Below are 27655 nucleotides of genomic sequence, written 5' to 3'. Positions count from 1 at the left end.
ATTTACTGGCTGAAGTTTTGCACTGTGCATCATAGATTCATAGGCTGGATTAGCAAAATAGCAATAGCGAGTGCTGTTTTTTTCCTATTTATAAAATAGATTCATAGGTTGGATTAGCAAAATAGCATTAGCGAGTGCATCATAGATTCATAGGCTGGATTAGCAAAATAGCAAACAAAAAAAACATAAAACCTTGAAATTAAGAATAAAAGAAGAAAATTATGCAATACATACTATGATTCTTAAGAATTTTGTGCCAGTTTTTGTAGGGTGCTCCACTCTTCGTCTAATGGAAGGTCAATATTTTGTAAACTATGGAAAGTCAACTCCAACTTCATCAACATTCCATATTTATAAGATTTACTTGACATCACTGTTTCATCCAATACCATATTTAGAGTTGTAAATGGTTGAATAAATTCCAGAAAGCTTTTGGGAGTTGTGTCCTTTGGAAGCAAGTCTAAATTAGACTTCATTTTTATTTGCATGATTTTTTTGTAAGCTTCTTCTCTAATGAATTTATTTCATGTGTCAGCAGGCTTGGGCAAACCAAGTTTAATCAAATCATTTTTCTTTTCTTGCAACTTCATTATCTTTTTTCCATAATTGTCCATAACTTCTGATGTTTCCCTTAGCTTCTGGCATTTTTGAATGATAGATGATGTCTTAACTGTGGCATCAATGTGGCTCTTAATTCCCTTGGATGCCAAGTAGCTGTCATTGGAACTGTAGACTACTTTCAGAATCTTTTTTGCCATTTTCTCTTTTGAATAAACATGTGTGCTCTTCTCATAGTGCCCTTTGATTTTATAAAAATTTGTCTCATACTTTCAGTCAATTGAAACCATTCACACAACTTCTCACTCCTCTGCATTATTTGCCACCAAATTTTTTCTTGTATATACTTCATTGTATTTTTCATATTATCTTTCAATCTATCCTCCAAAGTTTTTATTTTATCATTTGCATTGTGCAGGTCTTCTTTCATTTGTGCACATTTTTTTCTTTCTTCCTCTACTTCCTCTTGCAAATGTTTTTCTTTTTCCTTCCCATGATCCAATAGGTCCTATAACTGTCTCATTTCGGTGGCAGTAGACTCATAACTTTTGTATAATTTTTGAAAACTGGCTTTTTCCTCAACAATTTTTTTACTGCTTTTAGCCAGTTTTTCAGTCAGGTCCTTCAATTCTGCATCCTTCTTCTCCTGCTCTACAATTTCTACTGCAGAGCTTGAATTTTTAATCCTTTTCTATAAATCATTGCACTTGCTATTTGCTACTTTCCTCCTTGATTTTTTGTTTTCCAAGTTTGCTTGTAACTTTTCTATTTGTTTCTCCAGTTTATTTTTTTCTCTATCCACCTTTAGTAGTGAAGTGTAGACCACTTCGTTAGTCCTTTTTGACACACTAATTTTGTCCACATTATGTACTTTGGAAAAATTGATTTGGAGGGTGCTAACTTGAAATTGAGAGGGATCTATCTAACTATGTGGTGGATTTTTATCTTTAGATTTGTTTGGGGGCATAACAACCATGAACTCAATCATATCTTTCTGTGGGTCATATATTGGAAATACCATGTTCCTTGCAGGTTGTTCGTTTACAACTTCAGACACGAAATTCCTATGAAATGCTGTCTTTTTTTCTTTATTTGCTTTTGTTGTGTGTTCATATTTTTCATAGTAATCACGAAATTGAAAATCTGGGCTTGCTGAAGCAATTGAATGTTTGAAAGGTGACATATGTTTTAACTAATGCTTGACTAGGATTACCAACAACAGCTCCTGATGTTATCCCACTCCCACTGACACTTTCATGTGTAGTTTTCATAGTCTTTTGAGGTGTGCGATCTGAAGCTGCAAATGATTGATTTGTAGTGTCAGTGGCATTTGATATAGGATTCTCAATAGTATGAGATTGAGTATCTACCTCTAGTGGCCTCTTGTGAGAGATATTTTGTTGTTGCCCTTGTCCAACACCAAGACAACTGGTATCAGTAGTAGTACCCATGCCAACCCCACCAATCACAGCGGCACTTGACTGAACAATAATAGGAATACTATCCCCAGATTCTCCACCAATGGTAGTGGCACTTGATTCACCACCAATGGGAATACCATGATGTGGTGGTGGTTGTGGATTTGAACCTGAAACAAATGAAGGTGGACCCTGAAGGTAATGAATCTGAAGAATCAAGTCCAATGACTGGTTTATAAGGACCTTTTGATTTTGACTGTGATGGAAGTTGTACCTGAAGTGGATACCAAATGACATCTCCTCTGGCACCTAGACCACCACCTTCAAAACCCATTTTTTCCACAAGGTTTGCCCCTTTGCTATATTTTTCTTTCATGGACTCACTGACTCCACCTAATATTTTCAAGATTGTAGTAGTTGTTGGAGGGGGCTCAATGGCAACCTCATGCTCATCATCATCACCTTCAGTCCCGCCATGCTCTATATCCCACAATTTGCTAAACTCTGCATCCTCATCGATGCTCTCAAATTCTGCACTTGTCTTTGGTTCACCGAGATTCATCCTCATAGTCCAAAAATCATTTATTTTGGTTTGAGTGAAATAATTCTCTTTACATTTGTGCAGAATTGATTTGGGAATAGATTTTTTAGATAGATTAGTAGATTTTAGGTAGAAATTGTAGGACCTCCTATTTTGGATGCCCTGGCCCTCCTCTGTTGTCCTCTATGTGTGCATTTGCAATGCCATAATTTGTGATGAAATTTATTCTATTGAAATGTTAGTGTCAGCTGCAATTTTCTCCATCTCTTTTTTAACCTCATCCTGGGAGTCCTTGTTTCTAAGCTTTTCTAGCAATGGTTTACTTTCATGTTGACATAATGCTGAAGAGTTCCCATTTTTCTTAAGCCTTCCTTGAACTACACCGATTGGATCATACTGCTAGAGACCCTCATCACCAAAGTTAAAAATTGTCAAGAAATCATGTGCCACAATGAATGCTTTTCTCTCAAATGTGAACCCTCCACATGAGAAAGGCAAGGAAGGAAATATGCTCTTCTTTTGCTGACCATGGAAGTGTCTATCTATGCTCTCCAATTGTCATACATACTCTAATGCAAATACCCTCTCTGTCACATGTATTGGAAGTCTGTATGGTTTTATTGCTGATCCGTAAAACCTTAACATAGTGAATTCTTCCATGAAGAACCAGTCAGCCAATTCTATTTGACTTTCGAGTTGAATACAATCTCTACAAGACACCGACAACCTAGGCATTGGAGTGCTTGTAATTTCATTATACATTGGTGCTAAAAAGAAGTCTACAAATGGTTGTAGTTCTTTCTATTATCATGCATCCTTATCTTTGGGGTCCAATCATATATTGGACACTTAGTTCTCTTCCTTGTCTTCTCATCAATCTTATAGCTCACAATTTGAAGCTTGTTGGTCTCAAATATTGCACGATACTTGGATAGAAGGAGATAGAACAAGTAGGATGAGAACCTAAATGTCTTACAAGAACCTTTTTTGATCATTAGTAATTGTTTTTGCATGGATTTTACAATGTGTTCAATAAAATTATATCTTATTGGCTGACTTGCACAATGGATATTATAAATCATTTCAAGAAGGCTTGCACCCACTTCCCTATCATTTTCCAATCCCAGGCAAAACGACAGCAAGGAAATAGTATCCCTAACCCATGGAACAAAAATCTTAGAATCATAAGGAGGCTTATGATTCTGATCCAACACGATACCAGTACTAATATTTATTAGAGCTTTGATAAATGAATCTTTGCAACTTGGATTGAGACTCTCATAATTCCCTGCCAGCTTTTCAAGGTCAATTTGGACGTTTGAATTTTGGGCTTCAAATCCTAGGTTCAACAAACAAGCAAATTCTCCCTCGTTTATGGATAGAATTTCCTCTTTTGTATTTTTATTGACAATTTCTTTTTTATCTTCATCATAATTTTTGGCGCAGACCATGACAAAATCAAGGCAAGGGAATACTTTAGGTAACACCATGCTTCCCAATCCAACATCCCACGATGTGATTTTATTTGTTTTTTGTTGTAACATTGGGTTGAAAACAGTAAATTTTGCCCTGGATGCATCTACCACCTTACTAGACAATGTATATCTAATATCTATGATACGCTTTTCACCATGGATAGCAGGGTCATAAATATCATGGTATTCATCAGTGAAACCTGGTGTTTTAACCAGTTCGGTTAGGTACATTTTGTTTTTCACTTGGCTTATTGTTGAACTACTGCTTCCCATTTTCCCCATCACTATTATTGTTAATAATTCAAAATAATGCTCGATAAAAACCTGAAAATGCTAACCCTCAAATTGGACCACGGGATTACCAAAAGCAAAAAATGTGGGATGTAGGCATTCTAGATTTTACCTAGAAATTGGAATTTCTATTTCACTAGATTGGCGCAGACAATCTTTGTTGCAACTTGCATTCCTCAATCTAGTAGTTGTTTCTGAATCTCCCTCAATTTACAGGCTTGTCCAAGAAATGAAATACGATTATGATTTACGAGTCTCTTATTTTGAAAACTCTAAAAAGTAGAAAAGTAAAACCTAAAGGGCAAAATATCAAGAATCATGTTGTAATTTTATTAATTACTATTAATAACTATTCGATACCGAAGGTCAAAACATTCATTACTTCAGTATAAATTTCGAGGACATTAAGAATCATGTTGTAATTCTATTAATTATTATTAATAACTATTTGATGCCAAAGGACAAAACATTCACTACTTCAGTATAAATTTTGAGGACATTAAATGTAATATGTTCAATTCTAGGCGAAGTTCTCCCAAATGTGTTCACTTCCCACATTTGGGCCGAAATCCACCCTAAGTCATTGATCTTTTCTCATTCAACGGATGAGGGACCAAGGTACCTGTTGTGACTTTACAAGTCTGTTTAATAATTTTAAACTTCCGTCTGAAAAAGTGCTTTATAGACTTATATTTAATTAAATTTAAAATGTTTCAATTTCGAGTGAAGTTCTCCCAAATGTGTTCACTTCCCACATTCGGGCCGAATTCCACCCTAAGCCATTGATCTTTGCTCATCCAATGGATGATGGTACCTGTTGTCAGTTGTCGTGGGTCCCATGACTTCTGCCAGTTTTTAGGCACGTCACCACACTCATGTCACTTTTCTGGGCAAAGTTCTCATAAATCTGTTCACTTCCCACATTCACCCCAAAATCCACCCTAAGCTGTTGATCTTTGTTCATCTGACGGTCGATGGTACTTGTTTTAAGATGTAGTGGGTCCCACGACTTTTACCATTTTTCTGGCACGTCACCATACTTGTCACTTTTCGGGTTTGATTTTTAGTCTATTTAATCATTTTAAACCTTTGCCCGAAAAAAATCTTTATAGACTTAATTATATTTAATTAAATTTAAAATGTCCAATTCCGGGCAAAGTTCTCAGAAAGGTGTTCACTTCCCACACTCAGGCCGAAATCCACCCTAGTTGTTGATCTTTGTTCATCCAACGGTCGATGGTACCTATTTTAAGATGAAGTGGTCCCACGACTTCTGCCATTTTTTTGGCATGTCACCATACTCGTGTTACTTTTTGGGTCTGTTTTTAAAGTCTATTTAATCATTTTAAAATTTCGCCCGAAAAAGAGATTTATAGTCTATAGACTATAGACTTAATTCTATTTAATTAAATTTAAAATTTTCAATGTCGGGCAATAGTTTGAGATAACTATTAAATATAATGTTAATATTATTTGTAAAAATTTGAAATTCAAAAATAGTATAAAACATGAAACTTAGTTTCTAGAATAAAACAAATAACTAAATAAAAATATAAATTTTGATATGCAATTTGAAAGGTAAAAGTTTAATATTAAAAAGAAAACATTCAATATTAAATCTAAAATATTAATTTAAAGTTTAACAAAATTCGTTGAAAATATGTTTACGATATATAATTTTCAAAAATAGTTTAAAAATATATATAAAAGTTCAACATAAATTTAGTCTATTAATTTAAAAAAATGTGCAATTGCAGTCCTCAAACTGTTAAGGCGAGCAAATTTGGAAAGTACAAATGCCAAGGTGGCAATTAATTGTTGCACAAGGAGTTGTCTGCGGCATGCCGCATGAAAGGAGGAAGGGGAGGATGGCAAGAAATTTTTTTCCTAATCTCATGGCATTAATGTCTTATCGTGCACGTTCATTACCCAACCTATAAGAAGGAGGCAGATATTTTTACCTTTTGATCTATGTACCACTTTTTGCTTTGAAGCAGTTGCAGAACAAATTTGTAGTTCATAGAATCGTACCTTCTGTAAGATATTTTTTGCAGGAAGTGATTTTGAAATTGCAGGTGACAATGGAGGCCAATTTCACACTTCAAACAGACAAGAAGTTGGTGCCCTTTTTGGGCAAAGTATCTGATAAACAAATGCAAGGACTGTTCAGGTTTAAGGAGGAGAAGTTGTGGGTGGTAGCTCGACTGATGCTTGCAGAGGAGGTGGCACATATCAGTCACCGGTATCGAACTAACATGGAGGTTTACTCTCTGATTATGATGTGAGCCTGTGAATTCAAACCGGAGGTGGAAAAGGTAAAACTCACATTGGTCAAATTGATTGATGAGGAGTTTTTGATTAACCTGGATTCAATCTTGGAGTGGGTGGTGTTGGGAGTTGGCATTTGAATTAAGGAAGGGGATGACCAGGAGGAATTACTTCCTTTTATTCATGGCCCAGAGGATGAAATCAAATACCAGTGCCATGAACGAGCCCAAGTGGGGTGGGAAGTGATGAAACTCTTTGTTAAATTAATGAGGGTGGATGAAGTCCTGAATGCTTTGCATGTGGTGGCAAGGATGGAGGTTGGTAGGGCATTGAGAGATAGGGCTGAAGAAGGAAGTGCCATATAGCTACTGGCAAGCTTGGAGGGCGACCTTGACTTCGTGTTCCTAAACTATATTCCAAAAATGAAAGCTGAAGCGGCAAAAGGGAAAGCCAAAGCATCAACCTCTGAGGAGGGAAGGGACTGGGAGGAGGCGACCTAGGGGGATAGTGAGATTGAGTGAGTGGCCTATCGGCAATGAACTAGTTTTTTTGTTTGCTTGCTATAAGCTGTGGGCAAATTTTGTATCTTGAAACTTTTCAATTAATTGAATGAGAAAACCTTTACCGATAAACTTTTATATCTTGCAACTTTTGAAATTTTGTATTTTGAATGACTATATAGTAATAGTATATATTTATAAAATTATAATCAACCATAATCAATGTACAAATAATTAATGGAATGAATTGAATTTTTTTTTATAGCATTACATAAAAAAGATCATGGTATTAGATTTATTTCCATTGTTTAACAAATAATTGAAATAACGTAGCTCATATACAAAAAGCATTTGAAAGAAATTAATTAATAAAAATGAAATAGAATTATAGAAAGCATTTTTTATATCTATAAGACTGTAAGAGGCAAAGTGAAACAAACTAGAATTTGAAAAATTATCATTAATATTTATGCTTTTGAAATTTACAATTTTTTCGTCTGAGACTTGAGTCCCCCAAAAACTTAAAAGTCAAAATGAGTGAGCCACTGGTAGCCTATTAGGGTTCAAGGACATAGGAAAAAAAAACTACAGGGGGGCAGGGCTAGGGCACAGGTAGTGGAATTGTTTACAATTTTACCCTAAGAATCTGGCCCTCCTTCCATGTAGAATTCTTCGGATAGCATAAGCTGAGAGAATTCTTCAATCCAAATGTAGTTTGGAAAGTCATCTAGGAGGAAACATTTTTGGAGGAAGTCCTTGCCAATCCATGCCCATTTTCTGTGATGTGTTGGTTGCTCCGCATTCAGGTTTAGGAGAAATGGTTGCCTGGCCATTGGCAGTGTTTGGTTAGGGAGGAGAAGCTTGGATAAATCACTCACCCAAGGGATCCCCACCCCTACTTCTACAAGAATGAAAAGAGTAATGTCATCTCTGAGGAAGTCTTCCTTAAAAACCTTCCTCAATAGCATCAGCATATCCACCTTGTCTCCTCCCAGGTCCAGAAGAGATGCTAAGAAGAGGGATGTAAGGTCCATGTTAACACGATACCTATTTTCATTTCGTAGAAATTCTCTACCCAACACCATCCGCACAGCCTCATTGGTGAATGAACCAACCTCCTTGTAGACCGATTGGAGGGTTGGGTCTCTAACAGAGCCTAGAAAGGCCCTCTGGTCCTATGCAGAAATGCTTCTCAAGCGGATGGGAGTGTCCATCTTGAGAAAATAGATTAACAAATTAAACAACCTAAGCAGTGAGCCTATAAACCTAAAATACCATGAGCAAAGGCTAATTGAAGATGAAAGAAGCAGAGATTGTATATAAATTGTTGAAGCTCCTGACAGTAATAATTACTTCTTTAACAATATTAATTGCTATAAAAAAATTTAAATCTTTCGTATCTCTACAAATCTTTCCCATAAATGCACTATTGTGTGAAAATGGAAACAGCTATGGACCAGTACTAAATTGGCAAGTATCACATTGGAAGTCATGGGGACAGAGTGGATTGCCGTAAGTGAATAGATATATATTAAATGAGAGAAATTATCGATTGTGATTCGTGACATTTGATACATGTCTATTGAATCCAATTCCATTCTCGACACTTTTTGGTGAGCTATGTTCTCTTCAGAAAATTGGGCCGAAATAAAACTTCAGTCATTGATCTACGATCATCGAATGGTTTAAAATCATTGATATATTTTAGGTATGTGTCACCCTTTATGTGTCAAAGAGGTCACACTTATTGATACATCGTGCAGAGTCTGGACTCAATGTATTATGTGATGTGATGTGCCTTGTCTATTAATGGCAATTGGCAATGAATTCCTGAAATCACCAATGAATTATATATTGTACCATAAATAACAAAATATTCGCCAAAACAAATTAAATAATTTTCAAGTGGTGGATAAAAATCGCCAATACATTTAAATAATTTTCAAGTGGTGGATAAAAATTGCCAATACATTTAAATAAGTTATCCTTCGGAGTAAAATTTTTCGCTCATACAATTATATATTTGTTCCTTTTAACAATAATTATTCGCCTCCCACAATAAATATTTTCCCCATAGAACAAGGTATTATTCGCCAAAAATTTATGGCATTTTCGTACCCTAGAAAAAAAATCGCCAATACAAAATAATTTTTTCCTCATTTAAATTTTTTTTTTGCCATCGATATGAAAATTCCCCCCCAAAAATAATGTCTGATTTGCTAGGATTTTATACAGTTGCTTGGGGGGGAGGGTTCTTAAAGTTATCCCTAGTTTTCTTAGATGAAGAAGTTTCCATTATAATTCCAAAGACTAGGAATGAGGAATTTACTTGGTGCTCTAGGATTTATTCTCTTCCTTGAAAAACTCTCTATGAATTCTTTAGCCAATGTTGTCTAAATTGCACTCTATCTTGCTATTTTATTATGATCTTGTAGTAGTTTCATCATTTACATCCGTCTATCATGCAACGGTCATGAGTTCACTCGTTTTAAATTTATGATGACCAGACTTCATTTATTTTTAGAATGATTTCATTGCAAGGAGTAATTGCCTCATGTAATGGTTCCTTTTCCTTTCTTCGATGTTTTGTGGCAGGCAAGATGCTAATGTTTACTTCGATGAAACATTGCTATTCAATACCATCCATTTTTTTCTCATTGAAAGGCCCTTTTTCATCGAACTCACCTTCATTTTGGTGAAATTATTGTTTTTGCCAATATGTTTTAAGTTTCCATCGAAACATTGTTTTTCATCAAAATGGGTCCTACTCCTTCCTATCCTGGATGGTTAATTCTAACCGAATTTTTTGTCACTTTCCTTTTCGATGAATCCCAGCCCATCGTTATATCCTAAAATGACTTATTCAACATCTGAGTTTTCATCGATCTAATCAATCCTTCTTCGATGTCCCCTTTTACTTTGTTGGCCTATTGCTGTATCGGTTCTTCGAAACCCACATCTCCTCGAAATAGTATCGCTGCTGACTTTTCAATGTATTTTTTGATAGAACTAATGACTTCGGTGAATCCCTTTCAAGTCTACTCGTGGCCATGGTCTCTTTAATGGTTTATTTTATCGAGGAACCATTTAACCATTTCTTTGACATACTAGATACATCGTTTTCGGTGAAACTAAGCCTTTTGGTGAGAGTTAATTATGTTCATCTGATGGTTGAATTTGGCCAATAAGGATTGTAAACCTAATGTCAATGAAATTTTCAATGGTCTTTATAGGGACTCTTAAAGGTAGACTTAATCATTTTTTAGAAAAATTATGTAGTTTCAACATGAACTCATGGTTTATTGTCATTATAAATAAATTGTTCAATAGTGGCTCTGATTGGGGACGGAGGTATGCTATGGATGCCTTCAAGAACTTAGAGTCTCTGGTATAGGGAGAACATATTAATGGAAAACCGTGGTATCTACAATGGGAGGACATGTCCTAATCTACTAAACATGGAAAAATATCTTGTTATTAAGAAAAGAAATACTTCAGGAATTGTCCATGTACCGACTATTCTTGGATCTCTCCTATAGCACTCTATAGAAAATTGGAATCTTCCCCTGCTTTGTTTACAATTACAAATGGCCCTTTCCATAAAGCTTCAAATTTTTCATGCTTGTCCTTCTCTTGATTTCTTGCACCCCACATCAGGACCCAATCACCTACCTCAAATTTTTTGTTTGTCGTCCTTCTGTCATACAACCTCTTCATCTAATTTTGTGCTATGATAGTTTGTTTCTAAGCTTCTGTCCTGATTTCATCTAGTTCTATTAATTGTACAAGTCTTTCTTGTAGAGGATCCTCAATATCAATTTCTTCTTGTATGATAAATGTGTGAACATGAAAGAGATTATCAAGGGGGAGTCTATCTTTTTTGCCACAGACCAATTCAAATGGGGACCTTCCTATGGAATTTTTTATAGTTATCCTATTTGCCCAGAGTGCCAATCCCAAGCCTTCTTATTTTGTCCCAACACTTTCTTAATGATCTTGAGAATATTTTTATTGTTGTATTCGGCTTGTCCATTTCCTTGAGGATGGTAAGGGGATGAATATGATACCTTAATGCTATACTCCTCATAGAAAGTATTAAATTCTTTAGATCTAAAGCACATACCGTTGTCAGTAATGACTTTCATAGGGACACCAAACTTGGAAATAATATTTTTCATCATGAACTTGATTACCACTTTACTAGTAGATTGTCTAGTAGGGATTGCTTCTACCCACTTGGTAAGGTAATCAATAGCTACCAATATCCATCTATGTCATCCACTCAATCTATCAGATATTTCTCCTATATAATCCAATCCCCATTGTTGGAAGGGTTCTTCTATCTGCATGGGTTTTAGTGGGAGTGCTCCCTGGTATTTTGTTTTTCTTGAGAAATTTTGGCAGGGTTCACACTTCCTAACATACTTATAAGAATCATTGAAGACATGTGGCCAGTAATATCTAGCCCTTAGTATCTTATGGGTTGCAGTTTTAGTAGAGAAATGACCCCCACATACCGCACTATGCATTTCCTACAAGATTTTTTCTGCCTGGTGCTCATCTAAGAAAAGTAGCAATATTCCATCTTTATTTTTCAAATATAATTCACCATTAAATGTCACATACTTTGAGGACTGCAACTTTAAAGTCCTCTTTTGATTGTTAGTCATACTGTCTGAACACTTCATGTGTTTGAGGTAATACACAATGTCTTTATACCAAATTGTGTGCTCAATACTAAAATTAGCTTCTTCTATCCTAATTTCATTTATCTGTGATTCCTCAACATCTTCTTTAGCCAGGAGTCTAGCCAATCCCTATCCTTTTATGACTTGTGAAATCTTAAACTCAATGTTGAACTCTTGAATTTGGTTTATCCATTTACATCTTTTCCCTGTGACCTCAGTTTGTCTAAATATATCCTTCATTGTTGCATTAGGGACATAAGCTATAAATTTTTCCCCTACTAGATATGGCCTAAAGTGTTTAATTTCTTTCACCAAGGCATAGGCCTTCTTTTTATTTATCTCATACTTTATTTCAGTAGGGCTTAATGAATTACTAAAGTATGCAATGGGTTGTTCACAACCATCTTTATTCTTTTGTAATAACATCGCTTCTACTGTGTGATAGGAAGCAAAAGAAAATATCAAAAATGGTTTATTGAAATCTAGTGACATCAACACAGGTGCTTCAGTTATTGCCTTATTGATGGCTACAAATGCATCTAATGCTTCACCAGTCCAGTCTATTCTAGCTCCCTTTTTTAATATCCACACTATAGGTTTCAAAATATCTGCAAAATTCAAGATAAATCTTCTGACAAAATCTATCTAGCCAAGGAATGACTGAATAGCCTTGATGGTTTTTGGGATGGGAACTTCATTAATTGTAGCCACCCTCTCTAGATCGATTCTCACTTCTTCCTTAGACACTATATGTCCTAAAAGCTTGCCCTCCTCAACACCAAAGTGACATTTCTTTGGGTTGAGTGATATCCCATATTCCAAATCTCTTTTAAAGATTTTTTCCAAGTGATTACAATTGTCTTTTTCCCTTTTTGAGTAGGCAGTCATGTCATCTTGATATACCACCATGATTACATCAATAAGTTCTACAAATGCTACATCCATCACCCTTTGGAAAGTGGCTCCTGCGGTAGTCAACCCAAAGGACATTATAACATACACATATGTACCCCATGGTGTCATAAAAGTTGTCTTGTATTATTCAACTTCTCTAACCTTCACCTGGTTATAGCTTGAAAATCCATCCATCATAGATAGCAATTTGCCCTCAGTTACTTTATGCAATATCATATCCATGTTGGGCAAAGGATAGTTATCTTTCAATGATGATATGTTTAGGTTCCTGAAGTCCACACACAGTTTGATATCTCCATTCTTTTTTCTGATAGGTACCAAGTTTGAAACCCAAGTAGAATATCTACAAGGTTTAATTATCCCTGCATCTTGCATCTTAATTATTTCTTCTCTCATCTTGGGTAGCAATGTAGGATTTATAGGCCTCTGTTTTTATTTGAATGGTTTAGCATCTGATTTGAGTGGTATCTCATGCTGAAATAAATCCTCTCTGTAGGATTTAAGATCATCATAGGACCAGACAAACACATGCTTGTACTTCCTGAGTAAGACCACCAATTCTTGTCTCATTTTTGGGGTTAACCTTTTCCCAATGTACACATGTCCCGGGGACTCCTCATTTCCTAATTTTATCTGCTCAACATCATTTTATTTGGTTGGAACTACTTTTATTTCCATCTTTTCTTATGCATTGAAGGTTCTTTCTAATGCCACTAGACCTCTTATAAATTTATTGGATTTCAATTGTATGATTTCCTGACCAAACAAAGTTTCTTTCCTGTTAGTCTTCTCCACAAAGTCATTGAAATTAATGGCTTGTGCTTGATAATGATTGACACATTGCAGGAAGTTTAGTAAATTAGCATCATCCTGGAAGATCTCCCAATTGTACAAATGATCAAGAATAGAGGGTCTAACTTTGATCTCCACTTCTGATACTCCATTTAGAGTCATATCATTTTCTTTTAATGCAACATTTGCTAAAAAGTCACTCATTATATTTTTTGACCTATCAATCCAATTGATTTGGAAAGTGTCAAGCAATTCAGTTGTATCCCATACTACATTCTTGTAGTGCCTTAGTCTGAGGTGTTTAGAAACATATTTTTCTTTAATCAGAGACACTATTAATTCTGAATCCCCAAACACACTAAGCACCTTGATTCCATATTTAGCTGCCAAATTCAATCCAATCAGCAGGGCTTCATACTCAACAATGTTGTTCGTGCACTCAAATACTAGTTTAAATGAATATTTGAATATTTCTCCATTCAGTGAAATGAATAAAACAACAGCCCCACTTCCTTCCTTGCTACATGATCCATCAAAGTGCATGCGCCATAATTGGTCATCATTTTCTCGGATGTAGGATTTGATCGAGGTCAACTCTTTTGTTTTTAGTTTTGTTAACTATACCTTAAAATTATCCATATCTAATTGGATGAAACATATTTTCTCCATTAGTTCGATACCCTCAATGATGTAAGGAGAAAAAAGGTCTCTTTCAATTCTCACTTCATGTCCCTTTATTGGTATGGTAGGATATGACAAATCCAATTGGACATGTCCACCTATCAGATTTAACCATTGTCTGGACAACAACATCCCATAATTTGTAGGAACATCCACTACTATGATATCTATCTTGTAAGAGGCTTCAGAGTAGGCTACTAACTTGAATTCTACATCTCTCATGACACCCACTACCAAAACAGATTTTTTATCCATAGCATAGCATTTACCAAATATAGTGTCTACACCCATTCCAAGTTCCCTCATGACTCCAACATGCATAACATTTATTACTGGCCCTTAATCTATCATGCAATTTTTAATTCTTTTGTTATTGATTTTCAGAGTCAAATAAAAAGGGTCCACTTGAGTAGGGTTTTTTGTTATTGCAGATCTAAAATATATCATTGGGGATCGATCAACCTTATTGCCTTTGTTGTTATCATTATTTTTGTGCCCCCTTACCTTTTCCTCTAGGATATCTGTAATCATTTTCAAAGTCTTGTCTATATATTTTGGGAACTTCATCATTTCGAGCAAAGGAACAAAGACCTTCATTTGTGTCAGGGCATTAGTAATGTCAAATGACGTGGTAATGGGTACCATTGGGAATTTTATTGCCTCGCCCTTTTCAGTCCTTTGCAATTTTGTAGCTTCAAGATCTCTCTCTTTAGCTTTTTCTGAATTTTCTTCTTGGATCTTGTTCGGCTTAGTTGTTTGCTTGATTATTTTGTTATTATCTCCTATGAACATACTAGAGGGCTTTCCTTGTTTAGGGTTTATAATTCTATTCCTTAGATTATACATCCTCTTGGCTTGTTCAACTGCAGCTATTGTGATTCTCTCTCTTTCCTCTTCAATAGGGATCCTAAGCTCGACTTCATCTTCTTCATCCAAAAAATACCTATTGTATACAATATTGTTGACTGATTCATCTAGAGTTTACATCGCACTCCTCTTCTTCTTCTGATGAGTCATATTCTTCAAATGATAACATGTTTATAGTTTGATCATTGGCATACTCATAGTTTTCCTCCTGTTCTTGTAACTTCTTTTCCATTATATATTGAGAAAGAGAATGAGGCATGTCACAAGCCAAACAACACTTACCATCATCTATCATATGATTCACAGGTCTCTTCAACGGATCTGGGGGTGGTATGGCATTCACCTGATGCTTTTCTACTGGTTTTCCATCCTTCCATGTAGTATTGTAAGGCATGTCATGTAATCTGGGTTTGTCACGATGGTAGAACTATTTTTTTCTATTTTGTTCACCTTCATAGATAAGTCTTTCAGAGCACTCAATACTTTATCCATTTTGTCCTCCTCCTTAGTTTGCTTGGGGGCTCTTGGATTAAATAGTCTAGCATCATCTCTCTTCCCAACCCTTCCAACAACTTTCCTATTATTTTCTATAGTTATAGCAGCCTTCATTGCCTCTTGAAGAGTTGTAGGGTTTTTTGTTCCAAGTTCATAATTTGTCTTGCTATCAAAAGCATTTATGTAATAAAGGATGCTCACTTCAAGTACTAGTTTTATCCTATTAGGAATTTTGCTCATGACTTTGTTAATTTTTTTGTTGAATTCAACCACTGTTTCATTTTTCTCCTTCTTGATACTTATGATCTCGTGTAATGCAAACTCTGGGCTATTATGATCCCCATATTGCTCTAGAAAAAGCCTTTTGAATTATGTAAGGTTGCTTATTGAAGCATCAGGCAATGTTCTAAACTAATCCCTTGCATTTTCTATCAGTGACTACATGAACAAATTCATTTTGACATCTTCATAGGGAAGGCAAAAATCCTCCATGACTGTATCAAAAGCTTTACAGTGCACTTCCCCAGTAACAACGTTGCTCCCTGTGAATTTCAAAATTAAAGTTTTGACTTGATTTGATATGGGATGAGGATAGAGCATTATTCCCAAGAAATAAAATTGTCTGATATGTTTTGTGTTAACCACCCCAAAGCCTCCTTGGAAGTAATTCCCATAGTTTTGGTTTGCACTCTTATATGGATAAATAAAAGGAGGAAATTGATTATGTTTCTGATAGTGATTTTGATAAGCGAAGTTGTTGAAATGATTATATTGTTTCTCATAAGGTATGTTATTGTTAACATGTGCAAAATTGTTCATCTTTTGGTGGTGTTTATGATACAAGGGATTGTCACATGTTTTAAAATTTTCACCCCTTGTATTTGCTTCACTTCTGGGATTCTTTTCTTGTTTCATCCCTTGGGTTGTATTAGCAGTTGCAAATGCTTCTTTGTGTTTATTCAAATCATTATCAATGTCATCTTCATCAATTTCGATGCCTAACTTAGCACATAATTCAACAGCCTCTCGTGACCTCCCAGTATTTTTTATTTCTTCAACCACCTCTTAAAGATGCTTCAAAAGTCCTGTAAAAAGTTTAGGTGCATCTATCCCCCTCGAGCTAGATGAACTTGTTGAATCCGTTCTTGAGTTTGAGCAATGGTTTTCAAAACCAAGAGGGACCTTGCTTTTTCCCTTTCGTGCTTTGTTCACAACTGCCAGATCTTCACTCCCTTGATATGTAGGAAATTATACATTGCTTTGCTTGTTCCAAGATGAAGGTGGATTAGTCTCAGAGCAATATTGTTTATACCTCTCTACATGAAATCATCCATTTGTTTATTTGGTGATTCTTTCTTTTGATTGTTTTGGCTTCTTTTTCTATTGAACTCCAACTGCACAATAGGATGACCTTGTGTTAATGACCTTCTTCCATACATAAAATTTCTTATTTCAGGGTCGCCACCCTTCTTGTTGAAGTGAAAATTGTGTTTTGTATATGTGTTCTTTCTCACAACAGAGTCTTTCTAAAATGAATACTGCTCCCCAGCAGAGTCACTAATATGTTGGTTCTCAAATCAATAGATTGGATAGGTTCTACGGAAATGCCAGCTCCTATGATCAAAACCTCCAATTGACTTGGCCACCTTATAGAGTGAACCCATTTGGTTACTAACTCCCTCACTTTAGGCTCTGCAAGACCTAGGCATGTATACCTATTCACTAGTCACTTTTGATGACTAATGACTTTTATAGCAGATTGAGTATCTTGTGTTGGCATTATAACATACAAAGAGGGATTGTTGGCATTTCAATAAGGATATTGAGAAGGTTGATGATGATTATGGATATAACTGATTAAGTATGTTTACTGTCTTAATATTATTATTTTTTCATTGATGTCAAGAAATTGATTTTCTGATTCAGTATGATGTTGCCATATCTTAAGAAGAATGATTTGAAGAGTATAAAGAAGTCAGTAAAATACACAGAAAGAATGTGATGAATAAGGGGAGAAATAATTTATTCAATGGGAAACTATTATTGAGTTAGACAATGATGAGATCATGATGTTTTAGATTGTTTTGATATCCTACATATGTTATTGTTTGTAAGGTTAATACTATACTATGTTACTGACCAAAGAACCTAGTCAATAAACCCTAAGGAACCTAGTCGGTAAACCCTAAGGTTATCGCTATCGGTTAATGAAGGCAAAATGTCTATCGAGTGAAGTTTAATATTCACGAGTTGCAATCGAGTAATAACAGAATGCATAGAATGAATAAAAGCATTATTTAATGAAGGAAGTTGATGAGCTAGAATTGATTAAATGATTGGTATGCCGTGCATCAAGTTTGTTAAAGAATCTATGGCAAAGGAAAATTGGCAAGAGTATCTATAGCTCAGATTGAACTGTAATACCCTAGCACAAGTTACAAGAAATATATGCAATTTCCAAGGCGGGGTAAAACATTTTTAGATCGAAGGATACATTGAACCTAGTCAAGTTTGAAGATCTGATGGCTATGATTGATCATGGGAAATGTGATCAAGGAGATTAAGCGGTTGGCAAAATGTTTATAAATAAGGAACTATTGATGAACAATGCATGCAGGCAAGTGTAAGCATAGGGATGCTACACAGTATTTACCGAGCATAGAAGCTTGAAGACCTATTTGTGAAATAGAGTATAGAGCCCAGCAGAAGGACAAGATAAGTCCTATGACTAGATTGTATTGAGTAAATAAGAATTTTCTTTAGCATTTTAGATTTGAAGTTGTAGATAGATTTTATTACTGTTATTTTGTAAAGTGACAAAAAATCTCTTAACCGAGTGGACTTAACAGTCTTATTTGTAAATCCTCTAGCAAGGTGACATTCTGATTGAGTGCTTGAAATCCTTTGACAAGGTCACTTGTAACAAGGTGAAGTTCCTAACAGATTTGAGGGAAATCCCTTAACCGGGTCACATCTAGCAATGTGTTTGTAATCTTTAATAGGATTTGCTTTTAACCGAGCATACTCTAGAAGAGTATATTTCTTAGTGGGTCTAAAATCGCATAATGGTTTTTCCCTATTTGGGTTTCCACGTTAAATTTGGTGTTATATGTTTTGTGATCTTATCTATTTATGAGTTTGCATGCTTTATAGTTTTTCTGATAAGGTTACTGAGGTTGAATCTATTGTTTTTATGGAAGGTTAAGTTTGTATGATTCACCCCCCCCCCCCCCCACTCTCATCTTATTAGCTTGGTATCTGTACTAAACATTTAGTATCAGAACTATCATCTTGATCTAAATTTTTCCCTATCTCGGAATGGCATAGGTTCCTAGGATAGGTGGCTTTTAGATGAGTTCAATATTATTGTTGTGAAAGCTATTTGATCTTTGTGCTTGAAATTTATATGTATCCTACTCAACTATTCCTATTGCTTTAAAGTAAAGGTAATTGATTTGGTAAAAAGTTGCTGTTTATGAATGGTCTATGCCTTTCCTCTTCTTTGGGCCATAGAGTCTATTAGTTCAACAATACTTAACGCATGCTTCTATGAGACAATTTTTAAATCACCCCCTAGGTAGACCTGTCAGTCACCTTTCCTTGAAAAGATCCGTTTTAATAGTCTTATGCTATAATTTGCTTGAATGAATTTAACCCTTAATTTAAGAGACCATTCAAGGAACAGTTACAATCCACAAGTAGGCCTTTTATTCAAATTAATAGCAACAGGAAAATAAACTTCACTAGGAAGTTACAAGTTACAAGAAAATATTTTGGAGAGAAGCAATAAGCACAACACTTTACACCCTGAACCGAGTACAATTGAAGAAAGGAACTTTGAAGACACCATATGAAACATGGTATGATAAGAAATGTAATGTAAGTTATTTTAAAATCTTTGGAAGTAGATGCTATGTTCACAAAGATGATAGAAATGGCAAGTTTGATCAAAAAAGTGAAGAAGGAACATTTCTAGGTTATTCTTCTAGAAGCAAAGCATTTAAATGTCTAATCAAATCATCTAACAAAATAGTAGAAAGTGCAAATGTGAAAATTGATGAATTTGCAGAAAGAAATGATGAATGAAATTCCAAGAAACTAGAAGATTATGATGAATTTGTCTATGTTCAACTGACAAGTCTTATTGAGAAGACTGTTGAAGGAAATGAAGAGAATATCCAGTTACCGAGTGATGAAGAAGATCATGCAGAGCCTACTGAACCTGTATTAGCCAAGTATGTTAGAAGAAATCATGCATCAAGTCAGATTATAGGAGATAAGGATGATCTAGTGATGACAAGGAACAAACTAAGATAGTATACATGTCTGATATCTGAATTTGAGCAGAGGATAGTGAAAGAGGCATTTAACAGTGAAGATTGGATAAATGCTATGACAAAAGAGATTGATTAAATCAAGAAGAATGACACATGGACACTAGTCCCAAGATCGAAGGACAAAAATGTAATCGGTACAAAGTGAGTTTTCGGGAACAAGCTGAATGAAAAAGGTGAGGTCATTAGAAGTAAATCAAGACTAGTTTGCAAAGGTTATGCTCAAGAAGAAGGAATTGATTATGATGAAACTTTTGCACCTGTGCCAAGACTTGAAGGAGTAAGAACATTGTTGGCATATGCTACTTACAAGAATTTCAAGGTATATCAAATGGATGTCAAATCTACATTTCTGAATGGTATATTAGAAGAAGAAGTTTTCATTGAACAACCTGAAGGATTTGTTGAAGGAAAGAATAATGATTAGGTATGTAAATTGAACAAAGCTTTATATGGTTTGAAACAAGCACCTAGAGCATGGTATGAGAGATTGCACTCTTATTTGATCAAGATTGGTTTTATAAGGACAAGTGAAAATAGCAATATGTACATGAAGAATGATGAAGACAATGGAATACTGATCTCAGCCATATTTGTTGATGACATTATATTTTGTGGGAATGATTCTCTATGCAAAAAATTTGGAAATGAAATGAGAAAAGAATTTGAGATGTCACTAATCAGTGAGATAAAGTATTTAATAGGTTTACAGATACTACAAATGAAAAATGAGATTTTCATTACCCAATCCAAGTACATAAAGGAAATTTTGAAGAAATTTGGAATGGAGGATTCAAAACTAGTAAGTACTCCTATGACTACCAATTGTAAATTATCAAAGAATGATGAATATGTATCTGTTGATGAGACACTTTACTGATCTATGATTGGAAAGCTGCAATATGTTGTTCACAATAGACTAGGTCTAGCACATGCAGTAGGTATAGTTGCAAGATTTTCTGCAGATCCCAAGGAAACACACATGATAGCGATCAAGAGAATTTTTAGATACCTGAAAGGCACTAAAGATTATGGCTTAGTATATCAGAAAGGATATGATTTTGATTTAAAAGTTTATACTAATGCTGATTGGAGGCAACATTGATGACAGGAAAAGCACAAGTGGAGGAGCTTTCTTTTTAGGAGAAAGAATAGTAAGTTGGCTAAGCAAGAAACAAGGATGTGTTTCAGAGTCAACATCAGAAATTGAATATGTTGCTGCAGCATTGAATTGTACCAATATAGCATGGATCAAACAACTGTTGGAAGGCATAAATGAGAAATTTACCGAGCCAGTAACTATATTTTATGACAATACTAGTGCCATTAACATTTCAAAGAATCCTGTTATGCACTCTAAGACAAAGCACATCTCTATCAAATATCATTATCTTAGAGAAGAAGTTCAAGAGAAGAAAGTGGTGTTGGAGTATGTTAGCACAAAGGAACAAATAGCATATATCTTCACCAAGCCACTGCCAAGGGATACTTTTGAGTGTCTCAGAAGCAAGTTAGGGGTCCTACCCCTATCTTCCATTCACTGATCGAGTTCAATGAAAGCATCAATTCGATGACTCTACAAAATATCTTTTAGGAGTTGATGCTTATTTACACACTTTAGGAAGTTTTCTAAAGGTGTGCAGGATACAATAGCAGGGAACAAGAATTGAAGACAAAATGCTTTGACCGAGACTGAGTTGACACATATCAGTAAGGATTCACTTCTCAAAGGAAGAAATTATGTTTTAGTTCTCAATTTTTTGTGCATTGTTGTCAAAGGGGGAGAAGAATGAAGAAAGGAGGAGAAGACTATTGTATGGGGGAGAAGACTGATGACAAAAGAAGAGGATATCAGCAATCTGAATCCGAACCATTAGGTCAAATCAATTGATTTTGCCATCAATGCCAAAGGGGGAGATTGTTGGCATTATAACACACAAAGAGAGATTGTTGGCATTTCAATAAGGATATTGAGAAGGATGATGATGATTATGGATATAACTGATTAAAGATGTTTACTGTCTTAATATTATTATTTTGTCATTGATGTCAAGAAATTGATTTTCTGATTCAGTACAATGTTGCTGTATCTTAAGAAGAATGATTTGAAGAGTATAAAGAAGTCAGTAAAAGATACAGAATGAATGTGATGAATAAGGGGAGAAATAGGTTATTCAATGGATAAGTATTACTGAGTTAGACAATGATGAGATCATGATGTCTTAGATTGTTTTGATATCCTACATATGTTGTTGTTTGTAAGGTTAATACTATACTATGTTACTGATCAAAGAACCTAGTCGGTAAACCCTAAGGTTATCGCTATCGGTTAATGAAGGCAGAATGTCTACCGAGTGAAGTTTATTATTCACCGAGTTGCAACCGAGTAATAACAAAATGCATAGAATGAATAAAATCATTATTTAATGAAGGAAGCTAATGAGTGTGAACTGATTAAATGATTGGTATGTCATGCATCAAGTTTGTTAAAGAATCTATGGCAAAGGAAAATCGGCAAGAAGATCTACAGCTTAGATTGAACCGCAATACCCTAGCACAAGTTCCAAGAAATGTATGCAAGTTCCAAGGTGGGGTAAAACATTTTCAGATCGAAGGATACATTGAACGTAGTCAAGTTTGAAGATCTGATGGCTATGATTGATCATGGGAGTTGTGATCAAGGAGATTAAGCGGTTGGCAAAATGTTTATAAATAAGGAACTGTTGATGAACAATGCATGCGGGCAAGTGTAAGCACAAGGATGCTACACAAGTATTTATTGAGCACAAAAGCTTGAAGACCTATTTGTGAAATAGAGTATAGAGCCCAGCAAAAGGACAAGATAAGTCCTATGACTAGATTGTATTGAGCAAATAAGAATCTACTTTATCATTTTAGATTTGAAGTTGTAGATAGATTTTATTACTGTTATTTTGTAAAGTGACAGAAAATCTCTTAACCGAGTGGACTTAACAGTCTTATTTGTAAATCCTCTAGCAAGGTGACATTCTAATTGAGTGTTTGAAATCCTTTGACAAGGTCACTTGTAACAAGGTGAAGATCCTAACAGATCTGAGGGAAATCCCTTAACCGGGTCACATCTAGCAATGTGTTTGTAATCTTTAACAAGATTTGCTTTTAACCAAGCATACTCTAGAAGAGTATATTTCGTAGTGGGTCCAAAATCCCATAGTGATTTTTCCCTATTTGGGTTTCCATGTTAAATCTGGTGTTATATGTTTTGTGATCTTATCTGTTTATGAGTTTTCATGCTTTACAGTTTTTCTGATAAGGTTACCGAGGTTGAATTTGTTGTTTTTATGGAAGGTTAAGTTTGTATGATTCACCCCCCCCTCTCATCTTATTAGCTTGGTATATGTACTAAACATTTAGTATCAGAACTATCATCTTGATCTAAATTTTTCCCTATCTCGGAATGGCATAGGTTCCTAGGATAGGTGGCTTTTAGATGAGTTCAATATTATTGTTGTGAAAGCTATTTGATCTTTGTGCTTGAAATTTATATGTATCCTACTCAACTATTCCTATTGCTTTAAAGTAAAGGTAATTGATATGGTAAAAAGTTGTTGTTTATGAATGATCTGTGCCTTTCCTCTTCTTTGGGCCACAAAGTCTATTAGTTCAACAAGACTTAATGTATGCTTCTATGAGACAATTTTTAAATCACCCCCCAAGTAGACCTGTCAGTCACCTTTCCTTGAAAAGATATGTTTTAATAGTCTTATGCTATAATTTGCTCGAATGAATTTAACCCTTACTTTAAGAGACCATTCAAGGAAGACTTACAAGGAACAGTTACAATCCACAAGTAGGCCTTTTATTCAAATTATTAGCAGCAGGAAAATAAACTTCACTAGGAAGTTACAAGCAACCTTATCTTCTATGAGACAATATCACAGAACAACTGCCAATTGAAATAAACAACTCACAACACATATGTAAAGGAAAAAATAGCTGGTTATATTGATAGATTATTTGAAAGTTACAAAAAACTACCAAAGTATATTGTACATCTATTTCTTAATTCTCCTTCCTTTCTAATGTTATATATATATATATATATATATATATATATATATATATATATATATATATATATATATATATATATATATATATATATATATATATATATATATATATATATATATATATATATATATATATATATATATATATATATATATATATATATATATATATATATATAACATTTTAGGGTTGTAACCCTTCACAATCTTTAATAGGTTAAAAATATTTTAATTTTAGTCCCTTTGTATTTTGTGGAGGTAGTTATGATAACTCTCCTTCGCTGGCAACTTCTCGTAATAATTTTCACTTGAAAAATAATCCTTCCTTTCACAAATTGTGGGTATAGAAAATTAGAAAATACCATAATGTATTTCGTATGGAGAAAATATTTAAAAATGTCCACTATGAATTATCATACTCTTCTTGGTCATCGATAAATTTTTCTCTTTGATTGAACACTTTACCCACTTCTCATAAAAGAATTCAAGGATGTTTTTCTAGAAGAATTACCTAGCTTACCCTCTAAAAGGAAGTTTGACTTTTCTATCGAAGTACTACCAGGAGCTGAACCAGTACCAAGGGCACCTTACCGAATGAACACAACTGAATTACAAGAGCTCAAAATGCAATTAGAGGAACTCTTAGCTAAGGGATTAATAAGGCCAAGTGTATCACCATGGGGAGCACCAATTTTGTTTGTTAAGAAGAAGGATAGAACCTTAAGACTATGCATCGACTATAGGATGTTGAACAAGGTCAGAATAAAGAATAGGTATCCCTTACCTCGCATAGAGGATCTTTTTTACCAGATGAAGGGAGCAACAGTTTTCTCAAAGATAGACCTCCGGTCAGGGTACCATCAACTCAAAATTAAGGAGGAAGACATTCTGAAGATAAATTTTAGGACTAGATATGGGCATTATGAATTCATTGTAGTTCCTTTTGGTGTAACCAACGCCCCAACTTCATTTATGAACCTAATGAATAGTGTACTCCATGACTACTTGGATAAATTTAATTTGGTATTTCTGGATGACATATTGATTTACTCTAGGAATGAGGAGGAACATTTAGTGCACCTACAAATTGTTTTGCAAAGGTTGAGGGAACATATGTTATATGGGAAATTGTCAAAATGTGCCTTCTTCGAGGAAGAGATTCACTACCTTGGGCATATAATATCAAAGGAAGGAATAGCAGTTGATCTAGATAAATTAAAGGCAATAGTAGAATGACCGATCCCTAAAAATGTTTCAGAGGTAAGAAGCTTTATGGGGCTAGCAGGTTACTATAGGAGGTTTGTGGAAGGATTCTCTAAGATAGAAAACCCCATCACCTCATTACAAAGGAAGGGTAAAAGGTTTGTGTGGACAGAACAAAGTGATAAGGCATTCCAAATTTTGAAAGGGAAACTAACTTCAACACCCATTCTAAAGGTACTAGATCCGAATGGACACTTCACAGTCGTAACTGATGCTTCTATTGAAGGTTTAGGAGGAGTACTTGTCCAAGATGAAGGGGTAGTAGATTACAAATCCAGAAAGCTAAAGACTCATGAAGTCAATTATTCACCCCACAACTTAGAGTTGGCAACGATTGTGCATGGCCTACAAAAATGGAGACACTTCTTACTAGGGAAGCCCTTTGAATTAAAGTCAGATAACCAAGGAGTAAAGTACATCTTTACCCAACCCCAGTTAAATGCCAGACAAAGAAGGTGGTTAGAGTTTCTAAGTGAATATGATTTTGAAATTGAATATATTAAGGGGAAGGAAAATAGGGTGGCAGATGCCTTAAGTAGGAGGAGACACTTGATGACTATAGCAACATTCAAAACTTCTTTCAAAAGGCAAGTAATGGATGAACAAGGACATGACCCATGGTATGAGCAAGTCAAATTGACTTTAGAATATGATCCAACCAATCCTAAGATTGAAGGGTATACATTAGACAAAGATGGGTTGCTCAGATACAATAATAGAATCTATATTCCTAATTCAGGGAACTTAAGGGAAGTAGTCTTGTTAGAGGCTCACAATGCCCCTTATTCAGGGCACCTAGGAGTTAACAAACTTTGTGCAGATTTAAAGAAGTTATACTTTTGGCAAGGGATGAAGATGACATTTTCAAGTATGTGGCTAAATGTTTGGAGTGTCAAAGAGTAAAGGCAAAACATAGACATCTAGCTGGATTGTTACAATTGCACGATATACCTCAACACAAGTGGCAAAGTTATTAGCATGGATTTTGTGCAAGGGTTACCCATGTCACCTTCTAGGAATGATGCAATAATGGTGGTAATTGACAAAATCACTAAGGTGGCACACTTTATACCAGGGAACCTAACGGATGATGCACCTACCTTGGCTAGGCACTTTGCTAAGGAAATATTTAGGCTACATGGACCAACAAAGGAAATGGGAAGAATACCTACCTCTAGTAGAATTTGCTTACAATAATACATATCAAACATCTTTGGGAATGGCACCTTTCGAAGCTTTGTATGGTAGACCATGTCGAACACCTTTGAGTTGGGATAGTCTTGAAGATAGAGTGATCGTTGGACCAGATATGTTGAAAAAGATGGAAAGGAAAACTAAGGAAATTAGGCAAAGATTGAAGGAAGCCTCGGATAGGCAGAAGAGTTATGCAGACAAAATAGGACACCAAGGGAGTTTGAGGTAGGAGAGAAAGTTTTCCTAAGGATTAGGCCACACAAGAGTTCCATAAGATTTGGGAAAAAGACTAAGCTTGCACCTTGTTATGTTGGACCCTTTGAAATATTGGGAAGGATTAATCCTGTTGCATACCGGTTGGCCTTACCTCCCCAGTTGAGCCAAATCCATGATGTCTTCCATGTATCTCTTCTTAAAAAGTATGTACCTGATGAGAAACACATTTTGAATTGGGATGCCTTACAAGTCTAGAAAATGGGAGGAATAATGATAGAGCCATTAAAAACCTTGGAGAGGTGCCAGTGCCAGTTGCGCAATAGAGAGGTTGATCAGTGCAAAGTGCAATGGGACTAGTATGATGAAAAGAATGCCACGTGGGAAGATACTAAGGAGATGCAACAATTGTTTCCTTTTTTGTTTTAATCATGAACTATAGACTCTTTTGGATGCATTCAATAAGTGCATCAGGATGATGCACAAATTAAGGGGGGGAGGATCTCACAACCCTCCTTTATCACTTTTGGATTTAAAATACAAACTCTATTATATTTTTGGATAAGCTATTAAAATGAGTGAATGAATATTATAAAAGGATAAAATAATAATACACACACACACACACACATGGAAAATATACATTATTTTTATTTATTTATTTTCCACATCCAATTATGGCACATGTTGTAGGAAGAATAAGAAGCTTCTAGAGGATTCTCCACCACCTTGCATGTAACTCCTCCCACTAAGTCTAATCAATTTGCATGAAGTCCAAAATTGGGAAAGAATCTCTTTTTTTTAATTAAATTTTCAGATAGTGGAATGGAGGGAATTCTCTTATAAAATTATATGCAAGTTTCAAAGAGGGGAGTTGATTTTGTTTTGAAGAAAAATTTCCCAAGTTTAGAAGTAGGATTCTCTTTGTTAGTTTCATTTTGGTTGCAAGAATTTTTGAGTTGTTGTTGAAGGGTTTCTCTAAAGTTGCAAGGAAGGATCAAAGAATAGCTAGAGGATTCAACTTCGAGCTTCAGTAAAACCAGGTTCTCTCCTTTTATCATATGAGGAATTTGTATAGTTTTTAGATTCTTTGGTTGAATATAGTATTTT

Source organism: Cryptomeria japonica, chromosome 10 (assembly GCF_030272615.1).
Source record: "Cryptomeria japonica chromosome 10, Sugi_1.0, whole genome shotgun sequence".
NCBI classification, from domain to species: Eukaryota; Viridiplantae; Streptophyta; class Pinopsida; order Cupressales; family Cupressaceae; genus Cryptomeria; species Cryptomeria japonica.
This window is presented reverse-complemented; position numbering follows the sequence as displayed.